Raw genomic sequence first — 13,976 nt, forward strand, 5'->3', positions numbered from 1 at the left:
AGAAATACCACAAGGAGAAAAGATAATGGAAAGAGCAGACAAGGATTTAAAATAGCTACTAGAAATACACTCAAAACTCTGAAAGAAACATAAAATCATTATCGAAAAGAAAGCTATGAAAAAGAATCTATAAGAACTCTTCGTGAGGAAAAATAAAATATCTAAAACAAAAAATTCCCCAAAGGCTCCTTCTGTTGCCTGTGCTCAGGCGCACTCTGGGCTGGCTCCTGGGGGTTCCCTGGTCCCAGAGGGCAAGACCTGGGCTCAGGTGCTAGAGGGGAGGCCGGGCGCCCCATGGGCGTTGGGGCTGACCCCTCCTTAGCCAGGCACCGCTGGAATATTAGGAGGCCGCCCCGCCTTCCCTGTCACCTGGGATGGCAAGGGACAACGGGCTCCTGCTGTGGTCAGTCCCTGGGGCCAGTCGCCAGCTGCCTAATCTGAGTAGCTGCAAATATGGGGACACGGAGCTGCTGTCGCAGACCAGCTTCGCCGTGAAGTTGCCGGGCCTCCAGCAGCCCAGCCCAGACATGGAGCTCTAGCAGGTTATGTTGGCTGAAAACATAAGTGAAGAAACCTCTAGAAATGTGGATTTTCAAAATTTCATGGCAAAGAGAAAGAAAAGACAGAATTTTGTCTTCTTGATGGACCTCCTTATGCAAATGATGACCTTCACCAAGGACATAATTTAAATAAGATTTTGAAAGATATAACCAGCAGATACCGTATGACGAAAGGTTCTAAAATACATTTTGTGTCAGGCTTAGATTGTAATGTGTTTCCCATCGAAATAAAAGTTTTACCAGAACTTGGTGGAAACGTTCAGAATCTTTCATCTGTAGAAATCAGGAAGTTCATTTGCTAAAGCAGCAATTGAGAATCAGGTATCAGCATTTATTCATAGGAGAATAGTGGTAGATTGGAATCATTCCTGATACATTTGACAGAAAATATGAAGCCAAATAATAGATAGTTTTCTGTAAAATGTGTGATAATAGCTAGGTTTATTGATTTTATAAACCTATGTTTTCGTCTTCTTCATCAAGGACTGCTCTGGTTGAAGCAGAACTTGAATATAATTCTGAACATGTCAGTCATTCTATATATGTAAAATTCTCTCTCTTAAACCCTTCTTCTAAGTTGGCACCCCTTATAGATAGTTCATTTCCTGTTAGTTTTTTAGTCTGGAACACACAGTCTTGGACAATTCCACACAGAGTCATCAGGCTGTTTGCTATATGCAGAATCAAAGTGCACCACTGCGAAATGTTCCAGTTCTGGAGATATCTGTATAATGGCCACAGACAAAGTAACATCTGTTGCTTCTACTTTGGAAACAACATTTGAAGTTATTTCAATATTTTCAGGTATAGATTTGGAAAATGTTATTTGCACTTACCCTATAATTCCTGACAAAATCTCTCCTCTTTTATTTGCATATTATATGATCATGACAAAAGGAGCAAGGTTGGTTCACAAAGAAGTCCCAGCTCATGACATGGAAGATTACAGTGTAAATTTTTAACACAACCTGTCAATGAATTGTTTATTGATGAATATGACATTTTCACCGATGTTTCAGGTCCTGAACTTCAAGGCTGTCCTTGAAGAAGGAACTGATGTAGTAATAAAGATGCTTCAGGCTGCAAAGCATTTGTTGAAACAGGAAAAAATGGTACAGAGCTACGCCTGTGATGGGAGGACTAAGAAACCAGTGGTTATTCGTGGCCACAAGCAGTGGTTTCTAAGATATTAAGAGCACATGAATATTAAGACCATAACCAAGAAATTGTTTTAAAAGTTGAAAGTTACTCCCGGATCAAGAGTGAATGCTGTGGTCAAAATCATGGACAGACAGCTACTTTAGTAAATATCGAGGCAAGGAGTTTGGGGTGTCCCAATTCCTGTATTTCATTATAATGCAAAAGATGAATTATTGATCAACAGCCAAACACACTGAGCATGTTATTGAACAAATGGAACATGGCGGTGATGTCTCATAGACTCTTTCCCTGGAGCAACTGTTTCCAAAAGAAGTCTTATCTCAAACTGGTGGTCCTGCTATCTTTGACTGTGTGCCAGGCCAGGATATTTTGAACATCTGTTTTGATAGTAGATTTTCGTGGCTTCATGTTCTTCCAGGTACAAAGAGCAGATTTGCACTTGGGAGGAGAAACTAGCTTGGCAGTTGGTTTCAGGCTTCCTTGATTAACAAGTGTGACAGCAAGGAAAAACAACATCTTGTAAGAAAGTGGCTGTTCATGCATATATCCTTGGAGGAAAGGGAGAATGGATGCTCAAGTCTTTGGGACTATCATTAATCCTGATATTGCCGTCAATGGAGGAGAAGATCGAAGCAAAGAGCCCCCCATGGTACTGATGTCCTTGTTTGGTGGGTTGCTGAGTCCTATGTCTTCACTAAAGTGACAGTTGGTTTATCTGTACTTAATGCCGGCAGAGATATTATAAAATATAGGAATACACCCTGCTTTCTTTTGGGAAATGTGCCTGGTTTCAATATGGAAACTGATTTCATCCCTGCTAAGGATATTCATGTCATAGAGCAGTATATGCTACACTTAACTGTAGGATTTTGCAAACAGCATTACTGAGTCATATAAACAATATGACCTTGGAAAAGTTGTTTGGCTATTAAAGCATTTTATCCTACAGAACTCTCTAACTTTTATTTTAGTATCAAAGATAGGCCTTATTGTAAAAATAATAATGATCTCAAATGACACACTTGTCAGACTGCATTAACTGAAATTTTGGATATAATAGTTCATTCTTTTCTTTCTTTCTCCCTCTTGGCTGAAGAGGATTCCAGCACACGCTTCATGTTAAAGGACCCAAGAGTGTTTTTCGTACTGAGTAGATTAGCACAAGTTCTATCTGGAAGAAGCCTGGAGAGGAGGAAGCAGTAGAGAGTGCATGAGCCATGAGAGATGTATTTCTTGGGAGCATCCTTGGCCACAACGCAGCAGAGTACAAGGCTGTACTCGTGAGAGCGCTTGGACTGTTTTCTGAGGTAGTAGAGATGCTATAAACTGAGGAGGCTTCTAGCACCTCGCAGTTGAATGAATTAATGATGGCTCCCCATACAACTTTACTCAGTCAACAACCATTAGATATAACTGCATATGTAGTTGAGCTTACAGGGAATTCCTAATCAATTTAGAAGGTGGTGATATTCCTGAAGGGTTTTCATATAAAGTAATTGCCATGCCAGCAACCACAGAAAAATGCCCTCCTTGTTGGAAGTACACAGCTGAGCCAGCAGATATGCTCTGTGCCTCGTGTGCAGAAGTGGGTGGTTGAAAGTGGCCCCTCACTCTGATGTTAACAGCTGTCTGAGCAAGAACGCCTCTGACACTACTGAGCAGGGATTTGGTGGATTGTTTATAACGGAACTAAATCCAAGATTTAGATCATGAATGAAAGAGTAAATGGTGGAGGATGAATATCAAGTCACAATAATAAAAGAAGTATATCCTACAACTAGAGATACAGTAATGTGCATATATACATGTGGAAAAATATATGTATGTATATTATATTATATATCTGTATCATGGACTTATTCACAACATAGACACTGAATATCTTGTCTTCAAATGTGACTGAGCAGAGAATATTTTATATTTTATAAATCTTTTTGACATAATATTTATAATTCTATAATGTCTGAAAATGAAACCATTGTAGAAAACTAAAGCAAATAAACAAACAAACAAAAAAAGATGACCTTAATAGCAGGGTAAATATGGTAGGAAAAATGATCAGTAAACTTAGAGATATAACAGAAAAATATCCAAATTAAAGCAAGATAAAAAGAGCTCATAAAAATATCTACTCTCTAATACACATGCAATATGGCTTTCCATAAAAGAGGAAGGCAGAAAAAAATGCGAGATACATTGCAGAAAAATTTCAAATCTGACAAAACTGTAAATCAAAGTCCCAAAAACCTGAACAAATTCCAGTAGGATAAACACAAAGAAAACCACAAGACACATCATCATCAAACTGCTGAAACAACAGATATAAAGGAAATCTTTATAGCCAGAAGGGGAAATCTTATGGGGGGGGCAAAGTAAGAATGATTGTGGACATGTTGTGGGAAACAATGTCAATCAAAAAAAATAAAAGAGCGTCTATATAGGGCTGGAAGGAAAAAGAAAAAAATAAAAACAGAAAAACAAACCCTCAACTGAGAATTGTTTATTCAGCAAAAATATAATTCAAAAATAAAAAGAAATATAGTCATTTCAAATAAACGAAAATAGGTATAAGTGATTTCTAGTAGATCTTTATTATATGAAATGTTAAAGATAGTGTTTCACTAGGAAGAAAAATGATAGCAGATACACACTAGTTTCTCAAAAATAGATGAAGAGTGTTGGAAATCTTAAATATGTGTGTAATTATAAAATACTTTTGGTTTAACATTTATAATTTCTGTGAAAGATAATAATTGTTTGGAGAAAAAAACAGTGTAATGCGGAGTGTATAACATATATAGAAATATACTGTATAACAACAATAGCACAAAAAACAAAAGAGAGAAATGGAAATATATTGTTGTTAGGTCATTATGTTATAAATTTAGTGGTATAATATTATTTGAAAATATACTGTTATAAGTTAAAGTTGCAAATAGAAAATTTTGAAGCAACCACAAAATTGATTATATACATATGTAACAAAATGAAATTAAATAAAAATGCTGAATCCAAATTAAGCAGAGAGAGAGGAAAAAAGAACAAAAAGTTGGGATAAGTAGAAACAAATAGCAAGATGGTATCTGTAAACCCAACCATATGGATAACACTAATGGCCTAAACACTCCAATTAAAAGGCTGAAATTGTAGACTGAATAACATGACAAGAATCAGCTATAGTCTCTCTAGAAGACATGCACTTTTATTATTAAAAAAAACATTTTAAATGAAAATCATGATAAAATCTATAATCTTCTAGCCAAGTTAAATAAGAAAAAAAAAGAGAAGTCACAAATTACTAGTATCAGAAATGAAAGATGGGATATTACTACAGAACCTGGGGATGATAACAGGATAATTAATGGAAACTATGAACAATTCCATGCCCACAAATTTGATAACCTAAGTGAAACGAGCCAATTTCTTGAAAGTCATGGGCTGCCAAAACTCACATAGATTTCTACATAATCTGAATATCTATATCTATCAAACAAACTAAATTAATAATTAATAACTTTTGAAAAGAGAAAGCACCAAGCCCAGATGTGTTCAATGGTGAATTTTGCAAAACATTAAAGGAAAGTATTGTAGCAGTTCTTTGCAAGCTCTTTCAGAATATAGAGACAGAGGAAATACTTTCTAACTCGTTCTATGTGGCCAGCATTACCATAATACCAAAACCAGAGAAAGACGTTACAAGAAAAGATAACTACAGATCAATACGTCTCATGAACATAGATGCAAAATTCTACAAAATATTAGCAAACAAAATCCAACAATGCTTAAAAATAATTATATACCATGAGCAAGTGAGATTTATCCCAGGTGTGCAAGGCTGGTTCATCATTCAAAAATCAATTAACGTAATGCATCACATCAATAGGCTAAAGAAGAAAAATTACATGAACATATCAACAGACATGGAAAAATCATTTGATAAAATCCAATATCCATTCATGTTAAAAACTAGAAACAGAGGGGGAACTTCCTCAACTTGATAAAGAATATTTACAAAAAATTGACAGCAAACCTCATACTTAATGATGAACTTGAAGCTTTCCCACTAAGATCAGGAACAAGGCAAGGATACTCCCACTCAGTGCTGCTTTTCGATATCATACTGGAATTCCTAGCTAATGCAATAAAAACAGAAAAGGAAATAAAAGGCATACAGATTGAGAAGGAAGAAGTAAAACTGTCATTGTTTACAGGTGACATAATCACCTATGTGGAAAATCTGAAAGAATCAACCAAAAAAAATCCTAGAAAAATAAGTGATTATAGCAAGTTTGCAGGATACCAAGTTAATATCCAAAAATCAATCACTTCCCTATATACCAGCACTAGCCAAGGGGAATTTGAAGTTAAAAACACAATACAATTTACATTAGCAGCCCCCCAAAATAAAATGCATATGTATAAATCCTACTAAATATGTACACAATCTATATGAGGAAAACTAAAAAACTCTGGTGAAAGAAATCAAAGATGAACTAAAGAAATAGAGATATTCCATGTTCATGGATAGTAAGAACCAATATTGTTAAAATGTCAGTTCTTCTCAACTTGATCTCAACGCAATCTTAATCAAAATCCCAGCAAGCTATTCTTTTGGGTATCAACAAACTGATTCTAAAGTTTATAAGGAGGAGCAAAACGCCCAGAGTAGCCAACACAATACTGAAGGAGAAGAAGAAAGCTGGAGACTGACACTGCTCAACTTCAAGACTTACTATAAAGCTACAATAATCAAGACATTGTGGTCTTGGTGAAAGAATAGACAAATAGATCAATGGAACAGATTAGAGAGTCCAGATACAGACCTATGTAAATATAGTCATCTGATCCTTGACAAAGAAGTAAAGGCAATGCAATGAAGAAAAGATAATCTTCTTTACAAAGGCTGCTGGAACAACTGAATATCCACAGGCAAAAACATGAATCTAGACACAGAACTTACACTATTAAAAAATTAACACAGAATGGATCACAGACCTAAATGTAAATGCAAAACTGTAAAACTCCTAGAAGATAATATAGGAGAAAATCTAGATGCCCTTGGGTTTGGCGATGACTATTTAGATACAATAGTAAAGGCACTATCCAAAAAGGAAAACATTTATAAACTGGACTTCATTAAAATTAAACACTTCTTCTCTGTGAAAGACAATATCAAGAGAATGAAAAGGCAAGCCACAGACTGGGAGAAAATATTTGCAAAAGATATGTCTGATAAAGGATTGTTATCCAAGCCATACAAAAATCTCTCAAAACTCTAAACAATAAGAAAACAAAAAAAAACCAATTTATAAAAAGTCCAAAAATCTTAACAGCCATCTCATCAAAGACGAGATACAGATGAAAAATAAGCATATGAGAAGATTCTCCTCATCATATGTCATCAGGGAAATGCAAATTAAAACAACAAGGAGATGCCACGACACACCTATTGGAATGGCAGACATCCAGAACACTGACAACACCAAATGCTGGTGAGGATGTGGAACAACAGGACCTCTCATTCATTGCTTGTGGGAATCAAAATGGTGCACTGTAGTATATATATATATAGATTTTTAAAGTTTTATTTATTTATTTTTTCCCCCAAAGCCCCAGTAGATAGTTGTACGTCATAGCTGCACATCCTTCTAGTTGCTGTATGTGGGACGCGGCCTCAGCATGGCCAGAGAAGTGGTGCGTCGGTGCGCGCCCGGATCCGAACCTGGGCCGCCAGCAGCGGAGCGCATGCACTTAACCGCTAAGCCACGGGGCCGGCCCGTGTATATATTTTTAACTTTCTGTTTATTATGATGTTTTGACATCTTAAAAAAAAATCTTTCTAGCTGGGGCTAGCCAATTCTTAGAGATAGGAAAGGGCCCAGCTGGGAACATACCTTTGATAAAAGTAACCAATCCAAGGCCGTTTCTTCTCTATCTGGCCTTTACACCCCAGGAGGCAACATTTCTTTGCCTTAATCATCCCAGGGCTAGGTACCCAGCAATCAGAAACCACCTCTATACTTCAGAGCCCACCAAAATTATTCAAATTATTCAGTCTTAAACTGTTCACCCTGCATTGCCTTGCGTCTCCTGCAGAATCTCCAATAGTCTCTAGCCTAATGCTATGCCCTTGCTCTTGTCTTCTGCCTTCTGGCCACCCTGGTTTTTCCCCATGTGGCCCTGCATGGTGTGCCATGCTTCCTGTCTCTATGACCTATGAGAATAATAAACCTTGTGTATTTCTGAGTCTCTCCTCTGTCTCCTCTTGTGAATCTCCTCTTGTCTGACTTGACTTGACTGCCTCTCTGTCTTGATTTGACTGACTGCCTCATAAAAGAACACAAAACACACAACTGCTTTAGAAGACAGTTTGAGTTTCTTAAAAAACTCTTGCCACATGATATAGCAATTGCACTCCTTGGTTTTACCCAAAGGTGTTGAAAACTTATGCCCACAAAAAACCTGCACAGGGATGTTTACAGCAGCTTTATTCATAATCACCAAAACTTGGAGGCAACCAAGATGTCCTCCAGTTGGTGAAGGGATAAATAAACTGTGGTATATCCAGACAATGGAATATTATTCAGGGCTAAAAAGAAATAAGGTATCAAGCCATGAAAAGACATAGAGGAAACTTAAATGCATGTTACTAAATAAGAGTAGTCATTCTGAAAAGGCTATATACTGTATGATTCCAACTGCATGACACTCTAGAAAAAGCAAAACTGTGGAGACAGTAAAAAGATCAGTGGTTGCCAGGGGTGGGGACAGGGAGGGATGAATAAACAGAGCACAGAGGATTTTTAGGGCAGTGAAACTACTCTGTATGATACTGTAATGGTGGATACATTTCATTATACATTTGTCCAAACCCACAGAATATACAACACCAAGAGTGAACTCTAATGTAAACTATGGATTTTGGGTGATTATGATATGTCAATGTAGGTTCATCAATTATAACAAACATAACACTCTGGTGGAGGATATCAATAATGGGGAGGCTATGCATGTGTGGGGTCAGGGGTCACATGGGAAATATCTGTACCTTCTGCTCAATGTTGCCATGAACCCAAAACTGCTCTAAAAACACAAGTTTATTTAAAAAATTAAAAAGTTGGAACATGTACTGTGCAAAATCTAATAAGAGTTGAAGGGACTCTATTAATAGCAGGATAGACTTCAGAACAAAAAATATTACCAGTGATAAAGAAGGAAAAGGATCAATTTATAAATAAGTTATAAATGTCATGAACAGAATGATAATGAAAAATAACCTTTTAAAATTTGTGAGAAAGATCTAAAAAGGTGCTTAAAGGGAAATTTACAGGCTGAAATATTTAAAATTGAAAAGAAGAAAAAAGTCTCATAAAAATTATTTGCTTTTACACCTTTAGAGGCTATGGAAACAAGAGTACATTAAACCTAAAGTAAATGAGAAGAACTAACAAAGGAAATAGCAAAAACTGATACAGAAAATGAAAAAAATACAGACATCTATGAAACCCAAAGCTGTTTATTTTTAACGATCAAAAAAATTCTATAATCTTCTAGCTAGATTGAGGAAGATAAACAGACAAATGAGGTTTACTGCCAATAGCATAAATAAAAGAGAGGCAGTTCTACAAACCATACAGGTATTAAAAGGATGAAAGGGAAATACGATACACTATGTGCCAAAAAATTGGTAAATCAAAGGAAATAGACAAATCCCTAAATGTAACAAATTACCAAAACTTACACAGGAAGAAAAGAACACCTGAATAGAGTTCAGTCTAACAAAGAAATTGAATTTGAGGGCAAACTTCTTACCAAAAGAAGGAAGTTTGTGGTCCATATGGGTTTACTGGTAAATTTTACCAAATGTTTTAAGGAAGAAATAACTCTAATCTTACATAAAATTTTCCCAGAAGTAGTGGAGGAGGAGAAAATCCTCCTTAACTCATCTAATGAGACCACTATTGTCCTGAGGCTGTAACCCCATAAAGTATTTACAAGAAAAAAAATTGGAGACTAATACCCTTCATCATTATGGACACAAAAATCTTTAACAAAACATTAGAAAATTCAATTCAACAATATCATTAAAAGGATAATACATCTTGAACAAATAGGAGTGTAAGCTTGGTTCAATGTAAGAAGATTAATATAATTCGTTGTATCAAACTACATGATTATCTAAATAGATGCAGAAAATTTTGACAAAAATTCACCACACATTGACATTAAAAATCATCAGCAAAACACAAACAAAAGGGAATTTCCATAATTAGATGAAAGGCATCTACCAAATAACCATGGCTACCATCATGGTTAATGTTAAAGTTAATAAATTTCCCCCAAGATCAGGAAAAAGGCAGGATAAAGAAATAAAGTAATGTGCATTGTTTTTATTCCTAAATAATCTGATCATACATATAAAGTACTCTAATAAATTTATAACAAGAAGTAATACATGAATCAGTAATTTTTCATGATATAAACTCCAAAATTAATTGTATTTCCATGTACTAACAATGAACAACTGGGAATAAATTTTAAAACATCAATAAGAAGAGGATAAAATATGAAATATTTACTGAGAAATTAAACAAAGTATTTTAAATATCTGTACCTGAAGACATAAAATACTCATAAAAGATTTTAGAAAAAAAGGACAGATGGGTGATGTTCCTGGATAGGAAGATTTAATATTTTAAACTGTAAATGATGTGTCAAAATTAAGCTATTGATTCAGTGCAATCTGATGCAAAATTCAGCAGAAAGTTTTGCAGATATAACAAGCTTATTCTAAAATTTATATAAAGTGCAAAGACCTACAGTGGGCAAAACAATTATTAGAAAGAAAAACAACACTGGGGACTTAGATAATCTGACTTCAAGACTCAATACTACAGGGCCGGCCCCGTGGCTTAGCGGTTAAGTGCGCGCGCTCCGTTACTGGCGGCCGGGGTTCAGATCCCGGGCGCGCACTGACGCACTGCTTCTGCGGCCATGCTGAGGCCGCCTCCCACACACAGAAACTAGAAGGATGTGCAACTATGACATACAACTATCTACTGGGGCTTTGGAGAAAAAAAAAGGAGGAGGATTGGCAATAGATGTTAGCTCAGGGCTGATCTTCCTCACAAAAAAAAAAAAAAAAGACTCACTACTACAGCTTATAAATGCAGAATACACATTCTTTCCAAGCATACATAAACTTTTTAAAAAATAGAACATATGTTCGTTCAGAACATACAAAAAAACTAAAATGATTTCATAAAATTGAAACAATAAAGTATATGCTTTCATGCCTAAGTATAATTCAGATAGGAATCAATAATAAATTGTTACTGGAAAATTCTTAGTATATAAATATAGTTTTTAATCTAATATATAATCTATAATAAATTATAGATTAAAGAGGAAACCAAAATGGAAAGTAAAAAATATTTTAACTTAATGATAATGAAACTACAACATATCAAAGTTTGTGTGGTGAAACTAAATCAACACATTGAAGGAAATTTAGTTTCACATTGCTACACATAAGGTTAATAACTGATTTAATCTATTACAGAAAAATAGGAAGAGAAGAGCAAAAGAGTACAAGGAAAGTAGACGGAGAAATAATCAAGATAAAGGCAAAAAATAATAAAATACAAGCAAATTTGCAAAAGAAGCCATCAAAAAGGAAAGTGCTGTATTTTTTTAAAGATCAGTAAAACTGATAAACCTCTTTTCTAAAAAAGAGAGAAGACACAAATAAACAATACAATGAATGAAAAGTGAAACATCACAGAGGTTCTGCCGACATTAAAAAGATAAACAAGTTTGAAATGTGTATACAACAGACAGCATCTGAGAAAAATACAATTTACCAACACTGAAACTATTGGAAACAAACCCAAGTTGTTCTATAATTATTAAGAAAATTGAATGTATCATTAAACAGCTTTCCACAAAGAAAATTGCAGATCCAGAAACTTATTCATAAGTTCTAGCATGCATTTAAGAAAACAATAATGCCATCTTACACAAATTCTTCCATAAACACAGAAAAAGTAGAAACGCTTCCTGGCTCAATTTCTGAGAATAACGTAATCTTGATACAAAGTCCTGAAAAGGTTATATGAGGAAGAAAAAATATAGCCCAATCTCATTCATGATCAGAGATGGAAATATCCTAAACAAATATTAATTAAATCCAGGGTTATATGAATAATGAATCATATATAAAAATCATAATTGCATGAGTTTTTATTGTTCTTTTCTGAGACTGTAAATTTGATTTAACATTCAAAAATCAAGTTAAAAATCAAACAATGTAATTTACCTGCTAACAAAATAAGGAGAAAAAAACATTTCAACAGATAAAGAAAAGGTATTTGATATAATAGAACATTTTTCATAAAATCTCTCAGCAATCTAGAAATAGAAGTGAATTTCCTCAATCTGATAGACGGCATTCACAGAAAATTCACCACAAACATCGTATATAATGCTGAAACATTGAAAGTTTTCCTTTTGAGATAGGGAACAAGATAAAGATATCTATTATCACCTTTTCTATTTAATATATCACCAAAGGTCCTAGCTGGTACAATATAACAATAAATAAATAGACATAAAAATAAATGAATATTTAAATAATAAATATACTATAAAGATTTCAAAGGAAGAAACAAAACTTGTATTATTCTCAGATGATATGAATATGTATCTAGAAATCACAGGGAATTTAAAGCTGCTATTAAAATTAACAGAAAAGTTTAGTGAACTTGTTGAGAAAACAATTAAAAAACCAAAATCAATTATATTATGTATTGCAGCAACAAACTGAATATTATACTTAAAAAGTTACCCTTTTTAATAATATAATAAAATATACAAAGTACTTGGAGTAAATCTAGCAAAAGATCAATAACATTTCTCAATTAAATCCAAAAACTAGAAGCATAATATAGTCGTTGAATGCTAATTCATGTTCATAAATTGGAAAACTACATTTTCAAGATATAAATTTCCCCCCATATTATCTCAAGTTTCTATGAAATCTTAAATCTATATAACAGCAGTATTTTGGGGGTCTTGAAATAATTATTTTAATATTTATAATTAAAAAAATATAAAATTACTTGAAAAACACAACATGGGTGGACCAGCTCACTAGATATCAAAACTTAGTCAGTTGTGTAGTATTTGTACAAGGATAAACAAATAAATGGAACATCATAGAGCTTCCTACATAACCAGGCATATAGGGGTACTTGATGATGAGAAAAATAGCACTAGAGAGTAATAAGTAAAGAAAAATCTTTTCGATAAATGGTGTTGCCATATTGCATATAGCATAGGTAAACCCATATGGTCTAAAACATGAAAAATGGAATAAGAAAATAATTTTGACCCTTATCTCATGCCATGCACAAAAGATCAATTGTAGGTAAATTTCATATCCAAGTATGAAAAGAAAAATTACAGAGCCTTTAGAAAATAGTATCAGAGAATATCTTTCTGACCTTGGAGAATACTATCAAGCAATGTAAATATGTAAATAATAGTTACATCCAACAATATGAACAAAACTCACCAAAATAATTTTGAGTGAAAAATCCAGACATGAAGTATGAACATTTTTATTTAAAGTTCAAAATATGGCAAACCTACCCAAAGTTAGGTGTTTGCCATGTGCACTTAAGTGGTCATATTTTACTTTGTGTGTGTGTGTGTGTGTGTGTGTTGTGGTTTTCTTTTTCTTTTTTCTTTTTTTTTTGCTGATGAAGATTCGCCCTGAGCTAAGATTTGTGTCAATCTTCCTGTATTTTGTATGAGGGTCTCCACCACAGCTTGGCCGCTGATGAGTGGTGTATGTCCACACCTGGGATCCGAACCCAGCCCACCAAAGCAGAGCATGCTAAACTTAACCACTAGGCCATGGGGCCGGCCCCAGTGGTCATATTTTAAAGAAAAGCAATGAAGTGATTATTGTAATAGCTAGATAGTGATAAATTTGGGGTATGATGAAGATAGTATTCTGTTATTGGTCTGAGAGATGATTACATGAGTGTTCACTGTAAGTAATTTTTAAGTTGTATACTTTTTTATACATTTGGAAACAAAAACAGTTAAAAAGGAAGTCATATGGGAATTTACTGAGGCTTACAGAGAGTGGCCCTATAAATGCTGTTTAACCCTGTGCTAGTCTAAGAAAAGCAGAACATCGGTTTTTTGTTTTTTCTGGTCTCTCTCAGCTAGGGAGGTGTTCAGTTA

At 34.5% G+C, this 13,976-nt stretch overlaps 1 pseudogene; it reads left to right on the forward strand.

The window, feature by feature from the left end:
• Positions 1-294: 294 nt before the first annotated feature.
• On the forward strand, positions 295-9,056 carry LOC101397213 (isoleucine--tRNA ligase, mitochondrial-like; annotated as a pseudogene).
• Positions 9,057-13,976: the final 4,920 nt, after the last annotated feature.

This window comes from Ceratotherium simum, chromosome 31, assembly GCF_057802395.1.
Source record: "Ceratotherium simum simum isolate JZ-2026a chromosome 31, ASM5780239v1, whole genome shotgun sequence".
Classification (NCBI taxonomy): domain Eukaryota; kingdom Metazoa; phylum Chordata; class Mammalia; order Perissodactyla; family Rhinocerotidae; genus Ceratotherium; species Ceratotherium simum.